Genomic DNA, 19,403 nt, shown 5'->3' with positions numbered 1-19,403 from the left:
GTTTTAGAATTTAAAACATTCTCTTTGCTAATACTGTAAAGATTTTGGGAGAATAGTTAATATATGAATGAATTTAACATGCAAAAAGGAAAAGAGGACTAAATGGGTTAGTATTTACTAACAGTGAACCAGGTTCCAATCTCAAAAATAAAAATCTGCTGCAGCACTTGCACATGCAGGGGAAGGGGTGAGAAGACAGAGAGAAGTTATAAAGACACACCACATATACGAGAAATAGAATCTAGTTCCAATGGCAAATGCTATCATCATGGGTTAGCTCATCCCACAAAGAAACCAAATCCCAACTTCAAATAGGTCTCATACATTCACTGCTACAGTGTTTAATATGCAACAGGTCATTTCATGTTCACTACATGGAGGATCTGTAGTATTTTATGAAACATGTAAATATTCCATATCACCTGAACAAAGTTATTGTGGTTACCTGGTTGTAGTAGTTTGTTACTGGAAAATACTATGATTATTTTTTTAAAAAGGCAACATTTAAGTAGGATAATCAGCTGAACAAGAGCATAGTTTAAAATAAATCCATCATTTTCAATTATTACTTCATCAGCTAATACACTAACATTCTTATTGCCCTGTATATGCCACATTAATCAAGGCTATTTGTTAGAATGTATAACTTAGTTAACTGTGGCTGCAGCCCTTTAACAAAAATAGTCTGCCATGGGGATGAGGAATGGAAAGAGACTTTATTGGTCGACTAGTTACATGTTTATGATGATTAGCTTTTTCTGAGGATTAGCCAGTAAAGAATAAGCATGCATTCATGCTATCTATATTATGAATCGTAACTGACACAAATGCGGCCATAGTGGACATTAATAAATATAAAGCATTTTACAATGCATTCACTTCTATGTTAGACACAACACAAGTAACTTTGCAGTTTCTCAGAATGGAGATTTAATATATCTTTCTGATTAGAAAACTTAAAATCATTAGCCACCAAAATATTTATGCACAAGCTGTTAAAAAAGGCACTTTGCTAAAGCTAGATAGTTTTATCATTAAACATTGCCAAATTAAGCTTGTTCCAATATAAATGAAAGAAAGAGAATAGTATAAAACATCACTTAGAGGGATGAGGAGAATCCTAGTTATTGATGACATAAAGACCTTTTAATAGCCTACGATTTAAACTGCATAATTATTCATGTAAAATTCACTAACACATATCTATGTAAATAAATTCATTTTGAGTGTTCTGCCTCTGATTCAGTAACACTTACAGCCATCAATGTAATTACTAGCTGTTAAGCCTGAATAATGAGTTCCCATTTAAGCTCAAAGTACAATGAGAGAAAAATGCTCAAACTTAAGCAAGGCAATTTTTTTTAAACACAAAGTCCAATTAACATACTATTTCAGCAGGCAGATTTGCTTCAGAAAACCTTGGTACTCATGTTTGCCTTTACAGAGCTCATTATCAACTTGTCCTCCTAGAGCCCTATCTGTAGCTATTTTATCTCTGATATTCACTAATACCTTTAATTCCCTATCTATTAATCTTCAGTGCAGAGAGAATAAAGAGCATAGCACATTGTCGGAAACGCTGTCATTCACCTTTCAACTGCAAAAATCAAAAGCACCATCATGAGGATCTATAACCTGGGAATTGTTAAAACCCTTGCTGAGGCTTTTATACCATCTCTGCAATAGCTGTGTTGCACCTTCATATAACAGAAATATATTCTTATCTTCCACAGATTAACCAAACAGAAACTACTCACGGCCTCATCACTAGGTTAGTTTCTTTGTGATGTATAGGTAACCAAATCTGTATTTTGGATGCTTCTTCTGTCCACAGGAAAAACGTTTATGCTGCATTAATAGAGTTTCACCATTCAATATTCTGCTCTTAAAGCTGGATTCATGAGCATTTCCATTATAAACCTCAGTCATACTGTGATTCAGAGATTAAAAGTATTTGTTAGATGCTTATCAATTAAAAATGATTTTTTTGTGTGTGGATGAATTTAATGCTCACAAAAGTAAAGGAAGGAAGGGCTAATAGCACAGGTTAGAGCCAGAGATGGGTAAAGCATGGTGGTTTGTCAAACATTTTCTTTGGCTCCAAAACATGTTTGGTGTTCCCTATGCCCACAATGTGACCCTTCAATAGACACTTAATACTCAAGCAGTTACACACTGCATTCCTAATAAGAGTTTAGTCACTCTCCAAAGCACATGATAGAGACTGAGCCAATTAATAATATGAGAAACGCAAGTTAGATTACCTCAACATAAAAGTAGATTTTATTAAACACACACACACACGAAGAAAATTAGCACCTATCCAGAGTAATTTTTTTTAAAAAAGAGGTCCTCAAATATCACTCCATCCAAATCCAGTTAAGATTTTATCATGATCACTATTTTGCTTGCATTTTGTGAACACTTGAGCTTTAACTAGTATAACATTCTTGGTGCAATCCAGACCAATGAGGTGTTTTGTCACCCCTGCCCTGCAACCTTGGGTGCCTCAGAATGTTTTCCTATTTTAGCTTCCAACTTGGGTCAATCACAATCAGCCTGCCAGCATGCAGGTCACATCCTGAGTGTCTCCCTAATGGTTCTCAACCTGCGGGCTGCTTGTGGCCCAATCAGCACACAGCTTTCAGCCCATGTAACATCCTCAGGGCCATAAAGGTAGCATATATATTGTGTGGATGTGGTCCACATAACAGAGAGATGCCTATGTTGCCCACAACAGTAAATAGGTTGAGAACCATAGTATAGTATACTATAGTATAGCCACAGCAACTCTGAACCCAGCAGCCTGCCTGTCAGCAAACACCAGCCTCCCAGACCAACGCTGTACCATGAATAAATGTGTATTCTCCTATCTTTAACAAACAGCTCTAAAAAAACACTTTTTGTATTAAACAAAGGAGGCAAAAATAAAAATAAGTCCTAGACCTAGACACAGCTCTTCAAGATAGAATATTATTCTTCCCATTTTACAGATGGGGAAACTGGGACACATACAAGGTTCAGGGTGAGTTTTTCATAACTAAAAGTTCCCAATTACTTCAACTGCATTTACTGATGCTCCAGCATCTCTGAAAATGAGGACCCAAGTGATTTGGCCACAATCCCAAAGAAGAGAACCTATATTTCCTGACTCTTGATCCTCTATGTGACAGGAGGGACTGTTTCTTTAAGAAATTTTCTTGGGGGTATTTTCCCCACCATCATAGTGTTCTGAACTATTCTGTTTTGTGTGGTACAAATGCAGGAGTGAACATTATCTGAAAGGAGTGCAAGTTAATTAAGTCTTTTGTTTTCTCTCTCCCTTTTATTTTAATTATTGCAGTGTTCTTTATTCCACCCTTCCCAGTAAACTAGAAAGAGGACAAGCAAGTATAAACAGACCTCTTCGAGTAGGGTCATTGTGTTATAATTTGAAATACACTTGAGTATCGTTTCCATCCCAAAACCACCACCAAAGATTTAGTATTTGTCTGTCACAGTGGTGGTATAGTTTACATGACAGGTGAGAGCTGGGAGGCTGTTACACCATGATAAAGGTTATTTAATGGTAGACAACATAATACAACTGGTTGTCAAAAAAAACATAAAACAACAGGGATTTTATTTAACTGGAACAAACAGAACATGATTCCACCTATCTACACAACATTAAATAAATCAAGAATATATATAAATAAAAAAATTTATTATGATTCCACAATACCCACACACACTAACTTACTACAACGTGTACTTAATTAAATATAACCCTATAAATAAAGAAATATAGATATGTCTATCTCTGCATGCACAGAACATTATTTTATAGGGGGTTATTATTAGATAGTTCAAGTTTCCCCTGCCCCCAGATATTTCACGGAGTACTGTCTAACACTCAAGTCAGTCTTTGAGCCTCATAACTTCCTGAAGAGATGGACTCGACTCCAGTGGTGCCATTTTGCACAGGTGGACACAAGACCAGACCTATGGAATCTGAAGGTCTTTTGGTTCTCCACAAGGAAAGTGTGGGCCCCTTAATGAATGAGGGAGGCAACCTAGTGACAGAGGATGTGGAAAAAGCTAATGTACTCAATGCTTTTTTTGCCTCTGTCTTCACTAACAAGGTCAGCTCCCAGACTGCTGCGCTGGGCATCACAACATGGGGAATAGATGGCCAGCCCTCTGTGGAGAAAGAGGTGGTTAGGGACTATTTAGAAAAGCTGGACGTGCACAAGTCCATGGGGCCGGACGAGTTGCATCCGAGAGGGCTAAAGGAATTGGCGGCTGTGATTGCAGAGCCATTGGCCATTATCTTTGAAAACTCGTGGCGAACGGGGGAAGTCCCGGATGACTGGAAAAAGGCTAATGTAGTGCCAAACTTTAAAAAAGGGAAGAAGGAGGATCCTGTGAACTACAGGCCAGTCAGCCTCACCTCAGTCCCTGGAAAAATCATGGAGCAGGTCCTCAAAGAATCAATCCTGAAGCACTTGCATGAGAGGAAAGTGATCAGGAACAGTCAGCATGGATTCACCAAGGGAAGGTCATGCCTGACTAATCTAATCGCCTTCTATGATGAGATTACTGGTTCTGTGGATGAAGGGAAAGCAGTGGATGTATTGTTTCTTGACTTTAGCAAAGCTTTTGACACGGTCTCCCACAGTATTCTTGTCAGCAAGTTAAAGAAGTATGGGCTGGATGAATGCACTATAAGGTGGGTAGAAAGCTGGCTAGATTGTCGGGCTCAACGGGTAGTGATCAATGGCTCCATGTCTAGTTGGCAGCCGGTGTCAAGTGGAGTGCCCCAGGGGTCGGTCCTGGGGCCGGTTTTGTTCAATATCTTCATAAATGATCTGGAGGATGGTGTGGATTGCACTCTCAGCAAATTTGCGGATGATACTAAACTGGGAGGAGTGGTAGATACGCTGGAGGGCAGGGATAGGATACAGAGGGACCTAGACAAATTGGAGGATTGGGCCAAAAGAAATCTGATGACGTTCAATAAGGATAAGTGCAGGGTCCTGCACTTAGGACGGAAGAACCCAATGCACAGCTACAGACTAGGGACCGAATGGCTAGGCAGCAGTTCTGCGGAAAAGGACCTAGGGGTGACAGTGGACGAGAAGCTGGATATGAGTCAGCAGTGTGCCCTTGTTGCCAAGAAGGCCAATGGCATTTTGGGATGTATAAGTAGGGGCATAGCGAGCAGATCGAGGGACGTGATCGTTCCCCTCTATTCGACATTGGTGAGGCCTCATCTGGAGTACTGTGTCCAGTTTTGGGCCCCACACTACAAGAAGGATGTGGATAAATTGGAAAGAGTCCAGCGAAGGGCAACAAAAATGATTAGGCGACTGGAACACATGACTTATGAGGAGAGGCTGAGGGAACTGGGATTGTTTAGTCCAGGGAAGAGAAGAATGAGGGGGGATTTGATAGCTGCTTTCAACTACCTGAGAGGTGGTTCCAGAGAGGATGGTTCTAGACTATTCTCAGTGGTAGAAGAGGACAGGACAAGGAGTAATGGTCTCAAGTTGCAGTGGGGGAGATTTAGGTTGGATATTAGGAAAAACTTTTTCACTAGGAGGGTGGTGAAACACTGGAATGTGTTACCTAGGGAGGTGGTAGAATCTCCTTCCTTAGAAGTTTTTAAGGTCAGGCTTGACAAAGCCCTGGCTGGGATGATTTAATTGGGGATTGGTCCTGCTTTTGAGCAGGGGGTTGGACTAGATGACCTCCTGAGGTCCTTTCCAACCCTGATATTCTATGATTCTATGATTCCTGTTCCAGATTGCCGGGACCACAAGGATCAATAATCGGAGATGACTGGAACCAATGCTCAGGAACAAACGAACAGATGCTTGGGAATATGCCATCAAACATGGACTGACTTGATCACCCAGCCTTAAACTAAAGGGACACTCACCTGTATGTCCTTCTCAGTCTCTCCATTTACTCTTAGTTTCTCCGAGTACTGGTTTCCCTCCATCCCTCTCTCCCTCCCCATTTCTCTCAGTTTACCCCCAAACTGTTTCTCTCCATCCCTCTCTCTTAGGTGCCACACTGCCTGCCTCTCCCTCTTCTCCTCCAGCTATCACTTTCCCTCCGTCTGAGAGGAGAGGCTACCTCCTCTCATTTTCTCAGAGAGAGGGACTACTTCCTCTCCATAAAAAAATGACAGTGCATTCACCCTGAACACACCCTAAATCATATAGCTCCACACAGGGTCAAGTCCTTTTACCATATTTACACAAGCAAATGCATATGCTTGTGTAAAAAGTAACTGGAAGGGCCAGATTAGCCCAATCCTGATGGAAACACAGATGCTGCATGTTGGCAAATGGGGTCCTGAGGCACAAGAAACAACAGAAAACAAACTTTAGGAGAAGGGGGATAACCAGGGAAGTGAGCTGTCTAGTAAGCCTCCAACTTTCAGGGTCCATAACAGCCTGAGCTTGTTAGCCTCAAGGCACACCGAAATACTCACTATTGCTTCCTAGCTCTTGAAGAAATGCATATTGAATGGAGCTATGTATGAGACTGTGTGGGGTCAATTACTTTCAATCATATATATGTTTTCATTGTGTATTTAACTTGATCTGGGGAAAATGACAGCGAGGTTTTGTATTTTTTAAAAAAGTCAGGTGTGCCATACCTTTGGACAGGTGTTATTACAGTTTGTACAAATCTACATACATGCACTTTGGACTGCAATCCTTCTGCAGATATCTTGAAGGAGTGGTGAAGACAACTGCAGACAAAAGATCTACAATAAGGTTTTTAAAAAGTGTTTGCATCTTTACCTCCTCCATTGTACAAAAGAATTGATACTTTCTGAATGCCAACAAACAAAAGATGTAATGGCCAATTTAAGGCAAGCAATATGCCTAGACAAAACTCCAACATATGCTAAATAATGATGAAACCAAAATAAGTAAACAGTTGGTTTGGTAAAGTAAATCGATAGTTTCCCATCACAGTCTGTAAGTACCACAAGTTTGAAAACCCATTTAGCCACTCTTTCCCCTGCAACAGCAGGTATTGCTGAGAGGTGGGGGGAGGGGGAAGTGGTGGATGCCTTTCTAACTGCCAGTGGAGTTACCCAACTATGCAGCAAAATCAAAAACTACAAATGAAGTTATATGCTGCATGTAGTTTAGGTCTGTTAATTATTATAACAGTATCGTTATGTTTTCCTTTATAAAAATATTTCATTTTTATCCTAGAGAGCGTAACATCTACATAATATAAAACAAAATTACACATACATGAACTGCATTATTAACACTAACGTAACATTTATACCACAAATGTATACATTATATCAAAGGAGGAGGGAGAAAAAGTGTTCTTCTTAATCTCCGAGGATAGGACAAGAAGCAATGGGCTTAAATTGCAGCAAGGGAGGTTTAAATTGGACATTACGAAATATTCCTGTTAGAGTGGTTAAGCACTGGAATAACTGCCTAGGGAGGTTGTGGAATCTTCATCCTTGGAGATTTTTAAGAGCAGGTTAGACAAACACCAGTTAGGGATTGTCTAGAGAATACTTAGTCCTACCATGAGTGCAGAGGACTGGACTAGATGACCTCTCGAGGTCCCTTCCAGTCCTATGATTCTATGATTGTATGGAATTAGATCTTAAATATAGATCAGGGCTCACCTTAATTGACCCTGAATATCCTGTGAGTTGATAAATGTTCTGCTGGGATACATGCAACGGTGCTGTAGCTATGCTGGTCCCAAGATATTAGAGAAACAAGGTGGGAGAGGCAGTATCTTTTATTGGACCAACTTCTGTTAAGGAAAACTTTTAAACTACTCATACACCTTACAAGTTTTCTGAATTAATGGTATCAAATTAGAAAAGAGAGCAAATATTGTAAACAACTCAATGAAGACTGCTAATCAATGTGCAGCTACAGTAAAAAAAAAAAAAAAAAAAAGCAAACAAGATGCAAGGATGCATAAGGAACGGGATGGAGAAGGATACAAAAAATATGCCATTAAATCAGCCAATGGCGCAGACTCATCTGAAATACTGTGTCACCTCATCTCAAAAAAGATATTGGATTATTGGAAGGGGTTCAAAGAAAGCAATGAGAATGATCAAGGGCACAGAAAGACTCATGAAAAGCCTGGAAAGGAAACAATCAAGAGGGAACACGATAAAAGTATATATAACAAGGAATGTCACAGAGAAGGTTGAATAGTAACTTCCGTTTTTTCAGTCTCAACATTGGAAGCAAGGGAATATTAAATCAAATTAAAGTTGGCTAATTCAAATTGATAAAAATAAATACTTTTTCCACACCGTATGTAATGAGACAGTGGAAGTCACTGTCACAGGAAGTTATTGAGGCCAAGAACTCAGCAGGGTTCAAAAAGGGATTGGATATTTATATGGATATCAAGAAAACGATGAGTTACCTTAATTTATGATTATAAAAATATTGGCAGAGATGTTAACCACATTCCTAACCAACCTTTACTAGAGATCAGGATGAGCTCTAATCTGGGGGCAGATTATCCCACATCAGTCTACTGAAGTTCTAACACCTTCTTCTGAAGAATCTGATACTGGCCACTGCCAGAGACAGGGTACTGAGCTACACGGACCTTGGGATTTTATCTAGCATGGCAACAACCTCCTATATCACCTAATTGCACACAACTGGTTGAAATAAAACAAACATATCTAGAAAATTTTGCATACATTTGATAGTATTGACCAAAACTTTGATGTCTTTCCAAAGTATGTATAATATCTACATCCTCTGTTTTACGTTTAGCATGCTGCTTTGAAAAGGAATTTATATCCCACTCCTGATCTTGAGAGTAATCTGTGCTGAAAATTAAATAGTCATCTCTTGTTTTTAATACAAATTTAAAACTGTTTTATAATCAGCCTCTCCCAGAATAATATACATTTAATTTTGTATTCCTCCAATGTGTTGGCCTTTGAAAATATTGTAAACTAACAGTCCAAATATTTTATATTGTTTTTAGCTCTATTAATCATCCTACTTTGCAATATATTCACTTACATTCTTATATTTCATTTCCCAAAACTACATTCAAATAATCTGAAAATACTACAAGTTGGCAAAACTAAAATATATATTTTGTTTTAGCATAAAAAGACAATTAACTCCTTTATCAAAGATATCCACTAATTATACCTCTTTTATCCCTTTTTAAAATTTTAGGTTCACAAAATATACGATGCACTCCAGAGTTATTTAATTAACATAAGGATATTTTATTTTATTAATTAAAACTTTATGCCAAATATAATTTATTTAAAAGTGAACATGGATAAAACATTACATAGATTGGAAAGCATTACAATAGCCTGAGCCATCCACCTGATATGCATGACAAATTTTCCTCTATCAAAGACAAAAGTAATGGAAAATTGAAAGATAGCTTTAGTACTGCTCAGAGTTTTTCCAAGGTGCAGGAGAATGAAAACTGACTCGAGTCTTTCAGTTTCACCACTGCTGTTCTAGAACCCCAAGGGCAGTAGTGAAAACTAACCAACAAAAATCAAGTCATTTGGGAGAACTTCAGAGCAGAGGAAGGCACTGAGACTATTCACTGGGTGTTATAAAACTACAGACTAGAGGGAGGTGTGAGCTAATGAAGGCAACTCATAGGAAATCTCTGCTTTCTGACAGAAACAGAGAGTATGTCTACACTGCAATAAAACACCCGCAGCTGGCCCTTGTCAGCTGACTTGGGCTTGCAGACTACAGAGCTATAAAATGCAATGGAGTTTCAGAGACCAGGCTTCAGTCTGAGCTCAAATGTCTACACTGAAATTTTATAGTCCCACAACCCAACCCCAAGTCAGCTGACATGGACCAGCCACAGGTGTTTTACTGCAGTGCAGACATATCCTGAGTGTCTCTGAGAATGACATAACCTCCACCATGTTCACACAGACTCTGTAATGCATCTTCATAACTTCTATTTTGCTTTAACATCCTACACTATTTTATTTTATGCTATTGTTTTGAAAGACGGAAATAAAAAAGTTATTGTTATTTTGCTCTTATAGAATATTTGATAGGAGTTTTAAATGAAAATTGTAAATGTATTACAAATAGTACGTTGTAAATCTAAAAACCAGTTTGCCAAAAGGCAACTAACCAACAAGACTGCCTTTCCAAAGAAAGACCCCTTCCCCATGTACAAGACACCAATTTGGTATACATATGACCTTTATCTCATGCAAACAAACTTCTCAAGATACTCATATTTTAAAAAGTGACCTGGTTGAATAAAACAGCGTGAGGATGTTCTTTATTCAGTATGTTTCAAAAAGAAGCAATATTTAGTATGCATTATCAGAGCTATGAAATCAGTCATAAAAATGGGTCTCTTTATGCAGCCTCTTTATAAAGAAAAGAATCTTATTTGAAACCTCCAAAGATTACTAGAAATTATGGAAATGGATTTCTTTCATTAAGACTCTAAAATTTTAATTCCATAAACTTTGAGAACATTTCTGTTCAAAATGTTTTACAGAAGATAATCACTTCTAACTCATGTTTTCTCTTAAAAGTGATAATCTTTGCTGTTCCTCAAATGCCTAAAATGGCATAAGCTTCTTTTAAAATGTTTATTTGCAAATGTTTTGTGTCTAAATGCAAGCTTATACAGAATAACTTCCTGATACCATCATTATGTGAATAATGAAATATTTTTATGTTCAAATATGCAAGGACATTTGATGTTATAACTCATTATTAATATACAAAGCTATTTGAGTATAAAATATTTGTATGTCATTTTACAATGCTTAACCAACTCCTAACTTAGAAAGATCAGAAAAAGCTCTACATAGACAGATAAGAAAATACAATACCTTCTTTGATTTTATTTAACTTTAAAAGACTTTCTTTAATAAGTATCAGGGGGTAGCCGTGTTAGTCTGTATCCACAAAAACAACAAGGAATCTGGTGGCACCTTGTTTAACAGCTTTATTTGGGCATAGCTTTTGTCGGTAAAACACCACTTCTTCAGATGCATGGAGTGAAAATTACAGATGCAAGTATTACATAATGACACATGAAGGGAAGGGAGTTACCTCACAAGTGGAGAACCAGTGTTAACAGGGCCAATTTGATCAGGGTGGATGTAGTCCACTCCCAATAATGATGAGGAGGTGTCAATTCCAGGAGAGGCAAAGCTGCTTCTGTAATGAGCCAGCTACTTCCAGTCCCTATTCAAGCCCAAACTAATGGTGTTAAATTTGCAAATGAATTTTAGTTCTGCTGTTTCTCTTTGAAGTCTGTTTCTGAAGTTTTTTTGTTCAAGTATAGCTACTTTCAAATCTGTTATAGCATGTCCAGGAAGATTCAAGTGTTCTCCCACTGGCTTTTGTGTGTTACCATTCTTGATGTTCGATTTGTGTCCATTTATTCTTTTACATAGGGACTGTCCGGTTTGGCCAATGTACATGGCAATGGGGCATTGCTGGCACATGATGGCATATATAACATTAGTAGACATGCAGGTGAATGAGCCTCTGATCGTGTGGTTGGGTCCTCTGATGGTGTCGCTAGAGTAGATATGGGGACAGAGTAGTCAACAAGGTTTGCTACAGGGATTGGTTCCTGGGTTAGTGTTTCTGTGGTGTGGTGTGGAGTTGCTGGTGAGTATTTGCTTCAGGTTGGGGGGGCTGTCTGTAACGAGGACTGGCCTGCCTCCCAAGATCTGTGAGAGTAAGGGATCGTTTTCCAGGATAGGATTAGATCGCTGATAATGTGCTGGAGAGGTTTTAGCTTGGGGCTGTATGTGATGGCCAGTGCTGTTCTGTTATTTTCCTTGTGGGGCCTGTCCTGTAGTAGGTGATTTCTGGGTACCTATCTCGCTCTGTCAATATGTTTCCTCAATTCCCCAGGTGGGTATTGTAGTTTTAAGAATGCTTGATAATGATCTTGTAGGTGCTTGTCTCTGTCTGAGGGATAAGATACAAATTCAGTTGTATCTTAGCGCTTGGCTGTAGACAATGGATCGTGTGATGTGCCCTGGATGGAAGCTGGAGCCATTTAGGTAAGTATAGCGGTCAGTAGGTTTCCGGTATAGGGTGGTGTTTATTGGACCACCCTATAAACAAATAAGTAAGGTGGACCATTACTTATTTGCACCGTAGTGTCCAGGAAGTGGATCTCTTGTGTGGACTGGTCCAGGCTGAGGTTGATGGTGGGGTGGAAATTGTTGAAAACCAGGTGGAATTCTTCAAGGGCCTCCTTCCCGCGGGTCCATATGATGAAGATGTTATCAATGTAGCACAAGTAGAGGAGGGGCGCTAGGGGACGAGAGCTGAGGAAGCATTGTTCTAAGTCAGCCATAAAAATGTTGGCATATTGTGAGGCCATGTGGGTACCCACAGCAATACCACTGACTTGAAAGTATAAGTTGTCCCCAAATCTGAAATGGTTGTGGGTGAGGACAAAGTCACAAAGCTCAGCCACCACGTGTGCCGTGGCCTCATCAGGGATACTGTTCTTGACAGCTTGTAGTCCATCCTCATGTGGAATATTGGTGTAAAGAGCTTCTACATCCATGGTGACCAGGATGGTGTTTTCAGGAAGATCACCAATGCACTGTAGTTTCCTCAGGAAGTCGGTGAGATCTCGAAGATAGCGAGGAGTGCTGGTAGCATCGGGTTTGAGGAGAGAGTCTAAATAGTCAAATAATCCTGCTGTAAGAGTGCCAATGCCTGAGATGGTGGGGCATCCAGGATTTCCAGGTTTATGGATCTGGGGGAGCAGATAGAATACCCCTGGTCGGGGCTCTGGGTGTGTGTCTGTGCAGATTTGTTCTTGTGCTTTTTCAGGGAGTTTCTTGAGCAGATGGTGTAGTTTCTTTTGGTACTCCTCAGTGGGATCAGAGGATAGTGGCCTGTAGAGTGTGGTGTTGGAGAGTTGCCTGGCAGCCTCCTGTTCATAATCCGACCTGTTCATTATGACTACAACACCTCCTTTGTCAGCCCCTTTGATTATAATGTCAGAGTTGTTTCTGAGGCTGAGGATGGGTTGCATTCTGTACAGCTGAGGTTATAGGGCAAGCAATGCTGTTTGTTCACAATTTCAGCCTGTGCACGTCTGCAGAAACACTCTATGTAGAAGTCCAGTCTGTCATTTCGACTGTCAGGAGCAGTCCATGCAGAATTCTTCTTTTTGTAGTGTTGGTAGGAGGGTTCCTGTGGGTCAGTGCACTGTTCAGTGGTGTGTTGAAAATATTCCTTGAGTCGAAGATGATGAAAGTAGGTTTCCAGATCACTGCAGAACTGTATCATGTTTGTGGGGGTGGTGGGACAGAAAGAGAGTCCCCGAGATAGGACAGACTCTTTCACCGGGCTAAGTGTGTGGTTGGATAGATTAACAATATTGTTAGGTGAGTTGAGGGTACCACTGTTGTAGCCCCCTGTAGCATGTAGGAATTTAGATAGTTTACTGTCCTTTTTCCTCTGTAGAGAACTGAAGTGTGCATTGTAAATAGCTTGTCTTGTTTTTGTAAAGTCCAGCCATGTGGAAGTTTGTTGGAAGGTTGGTTTTGTATGACAGTCTCTAGTTTTAAGAACTTTTAATACGTACTCGAGTTTAAAAAGACTATTTTAAGAATCAAAATACTCTTACACTGGACATACAGTGTTTGGACTCATCTGAAAACAGAATTTCAGTTTCTATTAAATCCCGAGGGAACTAAAAATGAAATTGAACTGAATAAAAGACACAAACTCTCTTTAAGATGTGATAAGAATTTCCCACCACAGAGACAAAAGAAATAGCCATAAAGTTGAAGAATTTTTACAACCCTTCTGCATATACACTAGCACACTGCATACTCATTGAGCATGAAGCTGAAGATGCCAGTAAGGCCACACCATAAGGTGTTGTGCCTGTGAAAGGTGACAGCAGCTCATATCTGAATACAGCCAAGCCCTTGAAAGAGGTATGCCTTCCCTCTTCCATTAGACTATGGAAAGAAAAAAAACATAAATCCTTCTAAAAACTACAATTCACACAGCTAAGTAGAGGCTTGCTAGAACTTAACAACTAAAATATCCTAAGATTCTGCCCTCACTGATCATACTCCATCCCCTCACTGTTCCTACATGCAACCAGACTGTTCACGCATTATTCCCACAGAGCAATTAAGTATGTTCCAGCTCAGGGCTACCAGGATTCAAAAGGACTCTCCAAGTAATTGCCACTCCCAGCAACTCTAGGCTGGGGTGGGGGTCCAGGCACTAGAAGTGAGAGCAGAGAGCCTCTTTCTCCTGTGCTCTCAATAACCTCCCTGCTGACACGCAGGCAGCATGGAGAGGCAAGCCATCTGATTCAAATACAGAGGGGACAAAAGCCAAACAGACAAATGTGGTAAGAAAAGGAGTACACTGGGACAAGAAATCTGACGAGACAAGGACTAAAGGGGAGGAGAGAAACTGTTACTGGCAGTTGGAGAGGAAGAGGAAAGGCTGGGACTGCTTGGGCGAGGAGACTAGCAGCTACATGACAGGGGAGGCTGCGGTTGGTTGGGGAGGTAAGCATTGGGTGCCAGTGGAGGAAATGGGAATGGAGAACACAAATCAGACAAGTAATTGGGAGAACAGGGAAGACTGGGATAGGATGCACAAAAATATTGGGAGTAGGCACCAGTGGAGGAGAACTGGGGTAGGAGAAGAAAGACTGATCTAACAACGAGTTGGGATGCAGGAGGAGCAAAGAGTTGGTTGGGCAAAGAGACTGGGACAGAGTCAAGGAGGGGAAACAGATTGGACTATGAGCCTGGGATGGGAGACAGGGAGCCAGTAAGGGAGGGGAGAACAAAAACTGGACAAGGAGCCAGTAGGTGGGAACTGGGGCTGGCTGAACAAGGAGCCTGGGGCAGGAGGGGGATGATTGGGACTAGGTGTTGAGAGCAGGGACTGACAGCAAGCTCAGAAGGGGAGACCAGGACTGGCGAGGCAAGGAGACTGAAAATGGGAGCCAGGGGTGTGGGAAGAAACAGGACTAGGACAAAAAGTTTGGAAGGGACAGAAGAGTCTGTTCTCAATCAGGGGTACATGTACCCCTGGAAGTACGCAGAGGTCTTCCAGGGGGTACATCAACTCATCTGGATATTTGCCTAGTTTTACAACAGGCTACATAAAATGCACTAGTGAAGTCAGTACAAACTAAAATGTCAATCAATGATTTGTTTTTACTGCTCTGTATACTATACCCTGAATATACAACATTTATATTCCAATTGATTTATTTTATAATTATATGGTAAAATGAGAACACAAGTAATTTTTCAGTAATAGTGTGCTGTGACACTTTTGTATTTTTATGTCTGATTTTGTAAGCAAGTAGTTTTTAAGTGAGGTGAAACTTGGGGGTATGCAAGGCAAATCAGACTCCTGAAAGGGGTGTGGAAAGGTTGAGAGCCATTGCTCTAGAGCACATTCCACTCTAGAGCCTGGAATAGGACCTAAGATTCCTGAGGCTCACCATTCCTTGACTCTAATATCTGTGAAACCCACTAACTAACTGTGCGTCTCCTACTCCTTTAGGGCTGGTTCACCTACCTAGGGGATGACATCCTAGTGCTACTATCAGTTACTCTATTAGCTCAAGTACCAGAACTCTGCACAGTGAAACTAAGAGTTTCAACCCTGCTGACAAATTATGCAAGTGTCAAATGAAGCCACATGATTGAATTTCTGGGTTTTGTTGCTGTTGATGATATTTTTTCCTTTTTTAAGAGCCAGGAACACAGAAAAATTTACCTTGAGAGAACATTATTAAGGTTGCAAAGTCAAGCACTCACAAGTTAGGAAATGCCAGAATTAAGATTGCCTGTGAACCTTACTCTGCTCCCTTGTACAAATATTACAATCCTGTCTTTAACTTACATGATCATGTACTTTTTTTCCCACAAGACCCCTGCCTCATTCAGTGCACAGAATGGTCAGTGCTCAGTTAATGAGCAGCTAGCTACTCACTCTTTTGTTCTAGCTTCACTGTTCAAAGTGAAGTCCTACGCCTTATTTTCTGCATGCTATTCACACCGTGTTGTGAGGACAAAATTATTAATTTTCTCAAGGGCTTTTCCACAACTCTCATCCATACTGTAAGTCAAGTGCTTCAAACAATTAATATTTTCACAAAACCCTTGAGAGGTTAGGGGGTGGTATTATCCCCATTTTACAAATAAGGAACTAAGGCAGAGAAAGATTAAGATCAAAAGTGTCCATTCATTTTCAGCGCCCAATTTGGAGATACCTAGGACCTGATTTTTCAGAGTACAGTAGAACCTCACAGTTACGGACACCTCAGGAATAGTGATTGTTCGTAACTCTGAACAAAACATTATGGTTGTTATTTCAACAGTTACAGCTGAACATTGACTTAATGCAGCTTTGAAACTTTACTGTGCAGAAGAAAAATGCTGCTTTCCCTTCATTTTATTAGTAGTTTACGTTTAACACAGTACTGTACTGTATTTGCTTCTTTTAGTTTTTTGATCTCTGCTGCTGCCTGATTGTATACTTCTGGTTCCAAATGAGGTGTGCATTTGACTGGTCTGTTCATAACTCTGGTGTTCGTAACTCTGAGGTTCTACTGTATCAGCATTCAATAATACTTTATATATTCAAGCACAGCTCCCACTAAGTTCAGTTGCAATGGGAGGGTTAGCACTTCGACAAATCAGATCCCAGGGTCTCAAGTTGGGCACCCAGAAAACAAGGAACACACAATAGTGATTGTGTCGGAAAAGTTTGGGTTAAGTGGCTTGCCCAGCATTACCCAGAACTATGGAAGAGGCAAGGACAGACTCCAGTTCACCAGAGTACAGTAGTATTCAGATACCTTAACAACAAGACCCTCCTTTCTATTCCTGAAATCTGCTGCCTTGCTCACTATAAACTTCTAACTTCTGCAACAAACAAGGGAGGGATCTCTAGACAACAGCCTCCTTTTCTACACAACCCTGATTCATTCCTAAAGCAGGTTTCAGAGTAACAGCCGTGTTAGTCTGTATTCGCAAAAAGAAAAGGAGTACTTGTGGCACCTTAGAGACTAACCAATTTATTTGAGCATGAGCTTTCGTGAGCTACAGCTCACTTCATCGGATGCATACCGTGGAAACTGCAGCAGACTTTATTTATACACACAGAATATGAAAAAATACCTCCTCCCACCCCACTGTCCTGCTGGTAATAGCTTATCTAAAGTGATCATCAGGTGGGCCATTTCCTGCACAAATCCAGGTTCTCTCACCCCCTCACCCCCCTCCCAAAAACCACACACACAAACTCACTATCCTGCTGGTAATAGCTCATCCAAAGTGACCATTCTCCCTACAATGTGCATAATTAAGGTGGGCCATTTCCAGCACAAATCCAGGTTCTCTCACATCCCCCCCACCCCCATACACACACAAACTCATAGCCCACCTGATGATCACTTTAGAATACCAGCAGGAGAGTGAGTTTGTGTGTGTATGGGGGTGGGGGGATGTGAGAAAACCTGGATTTGTGCTGGAAATGGCCCACCTTAATTATGCACATTGTAGGGAGAATGGTCACTTTGGATGAGCTATTACCAGCAGGATAGTGAGTTTGTGTGTGTGGTTTTTGGGAGGGGGGTGAGGGGGTGAGAGAACCTGGATTTGTGCAGGAAATGGCCCAACTTTATTATCATGCACATTGTGTAAAGAGTTGTCACTTTGGATGGGCTATCACCAGCAGGAGAGTGAATTTGTGTGGGGGGGTGGAGGGTGAGAAAACCTGGATTTGTGCTGGAAATGGCCCACCTGATGATCACTTTAGATAAGCTATTACCAGCAGGACAGTGGGGTGGGAGGAGGTATTTTTTCATATTCTGTGTGTATAAATAAAGTCTGCTGCAGTTTCCACGGTATGCATCCGATGAAGTGAGCTGTAGCTCACGAAAGCTCATGCTCAAATAAATTGGTTAGTCTCTAAGGTGCCACAAGTACTCCTTTTCTTTTTGCGAATACAGACTAACACGGCTGTTACTCTGAAACCTGCTTTAGGAATGGATCAGGGTTGTGTAGAAAAGGAGGCTGTTGTCTAGAGATCCCTCCCTTGTTTGTTGCAGAAGTTAGAAGTTTATAGTGAGCAAGGCAGCAGATTTCAGGAATAGAAAGGAGGGTCTTGTTGTTAAGGTATCTGAATACCGGGTTCCACTCCAGCAACAGCAGCAGCCTTGTTCTGTGTTTTCCAGATTTCCAGCTTTCGGTGAGTCCTGTTATCCATTTTGTTACCCCTTGCATTTTTCTGGTTTGGCTGATGTTCTCCCTTGCCCTCTTGTGTTTCTTTGGTCTGTTTGTCCTCACTCTTACATCCCTTTTTTGTTCCTGCTCTTTCCTTAAGCCCTTTCACTTGGGAAAACAAGCTCCCTGGTGAGTCCTGCCCCTTCCACTCCTCTTTTCAGCCTTGGCAGACCCTGGCTCGTGGAGCCCTCTTTAGGGGGAACAGGTTTCCTCCTGTTCCCTCCTCCCCCTCACTATTTATCATTATTTCCTTCCCACCCGTGTCTCCTGATTGTATCCCCCGGACCTTTCCTTTCCTGCTGCCACCTCTTTCCTCCCTTAATATTGTTTGTTTGATCCCCGCCTCCCCTTTCACTAAAGTGCAGCCAGGACAGGTGGACCCCTCATGACCTTCCCTTTTATTTTTTGTTAACTGTTTTTTCTCCTTTGGCTCTCCCCCCTATCACCACCCTCCCATTTTTTTCAGTCACCACCATGGCAGGTCCTCAATTCCCCAACAGCAAAGCTTCTCGCCCAGAGGCCTCAGTTAGTGGGAGGGGGGCCTAGGGAAGAAGAGAAGGGAGGAGGGGGTTCACAGGCCATTGTTATTGCCCCACCTCTGGGCATGGTGCTGTTGAGGAAAGTGTCATCTGTTACAAACATTCACATCAAGGGCAAGGGCTTCTTCTCTTCCTTTCAGAGCAAAGGCAATAGCCCTGTGAAGAAGGCAGCTGGGGGTATTTCTGTTTCTCCTTCCCCCACTAGGCCTTCAACCAGCATCGGGGGGAAAGAGGGGTACTCCTCAGGGCACACAGGAGTTTGCTGCAGCCATTGTGCCAACCCGCTCTGCTAATTCCATCCACAACTGCCAGGACCCTTTCCCTGGTCTCACTAAGAGGCACAGGGTTAGTTTTCAGAGGAACAGCCGTGTTAGTATGTATTCACAAAAAGAAAAGGAGTACTTGTGGCACCTTAGAGACTAACCAATTTATTTGAGCATGAGCTTTCGTGAGCTACAGCTGATGAAGTGAGCTGTAGCTCACGAAAGCTCATGCTCAAATAAATTGGTTAGTCTCTAAGGTGCCACAAGTACTCCTTTTCTTTTTACAGGGTTAGTTGTTTC

At 41.1% G+C, this 19,403-nt stretch overlaps 1 protein-coding gene across 1 annotated transcript in view; it reads right to left on the bottom strand.

Annotated features, from left to right (window-relative positions):
• Nucleotides 1-19,403, bottom strand: part of HS6ST3 (heparan sulfate 6-O-sulfotransferase 3) — a 570,130-nt gene that overhangs the window by 485,459 nt on the left and 65,268 nt on the right. The window lies entirely within an intron of this gene.

This window comes from Caretta caretta, chromosome 1 (assembly GCF_965140235.1).
Source record: "Caretta caretta isolate rCarCar2 chromosome 1, rCarCar1.hap1, whole genome shotgun sequence".
Taxonomy (NCBI): Eukaryota; Metazoa; Chordata; order Testudines; family Cheloniidae; genus Caretta; species Caretta caretta.
Note: the sequence above shows the minus strand (reverse complement) of the source record. Positions and strands in the feature narration are given on the sequence as shown.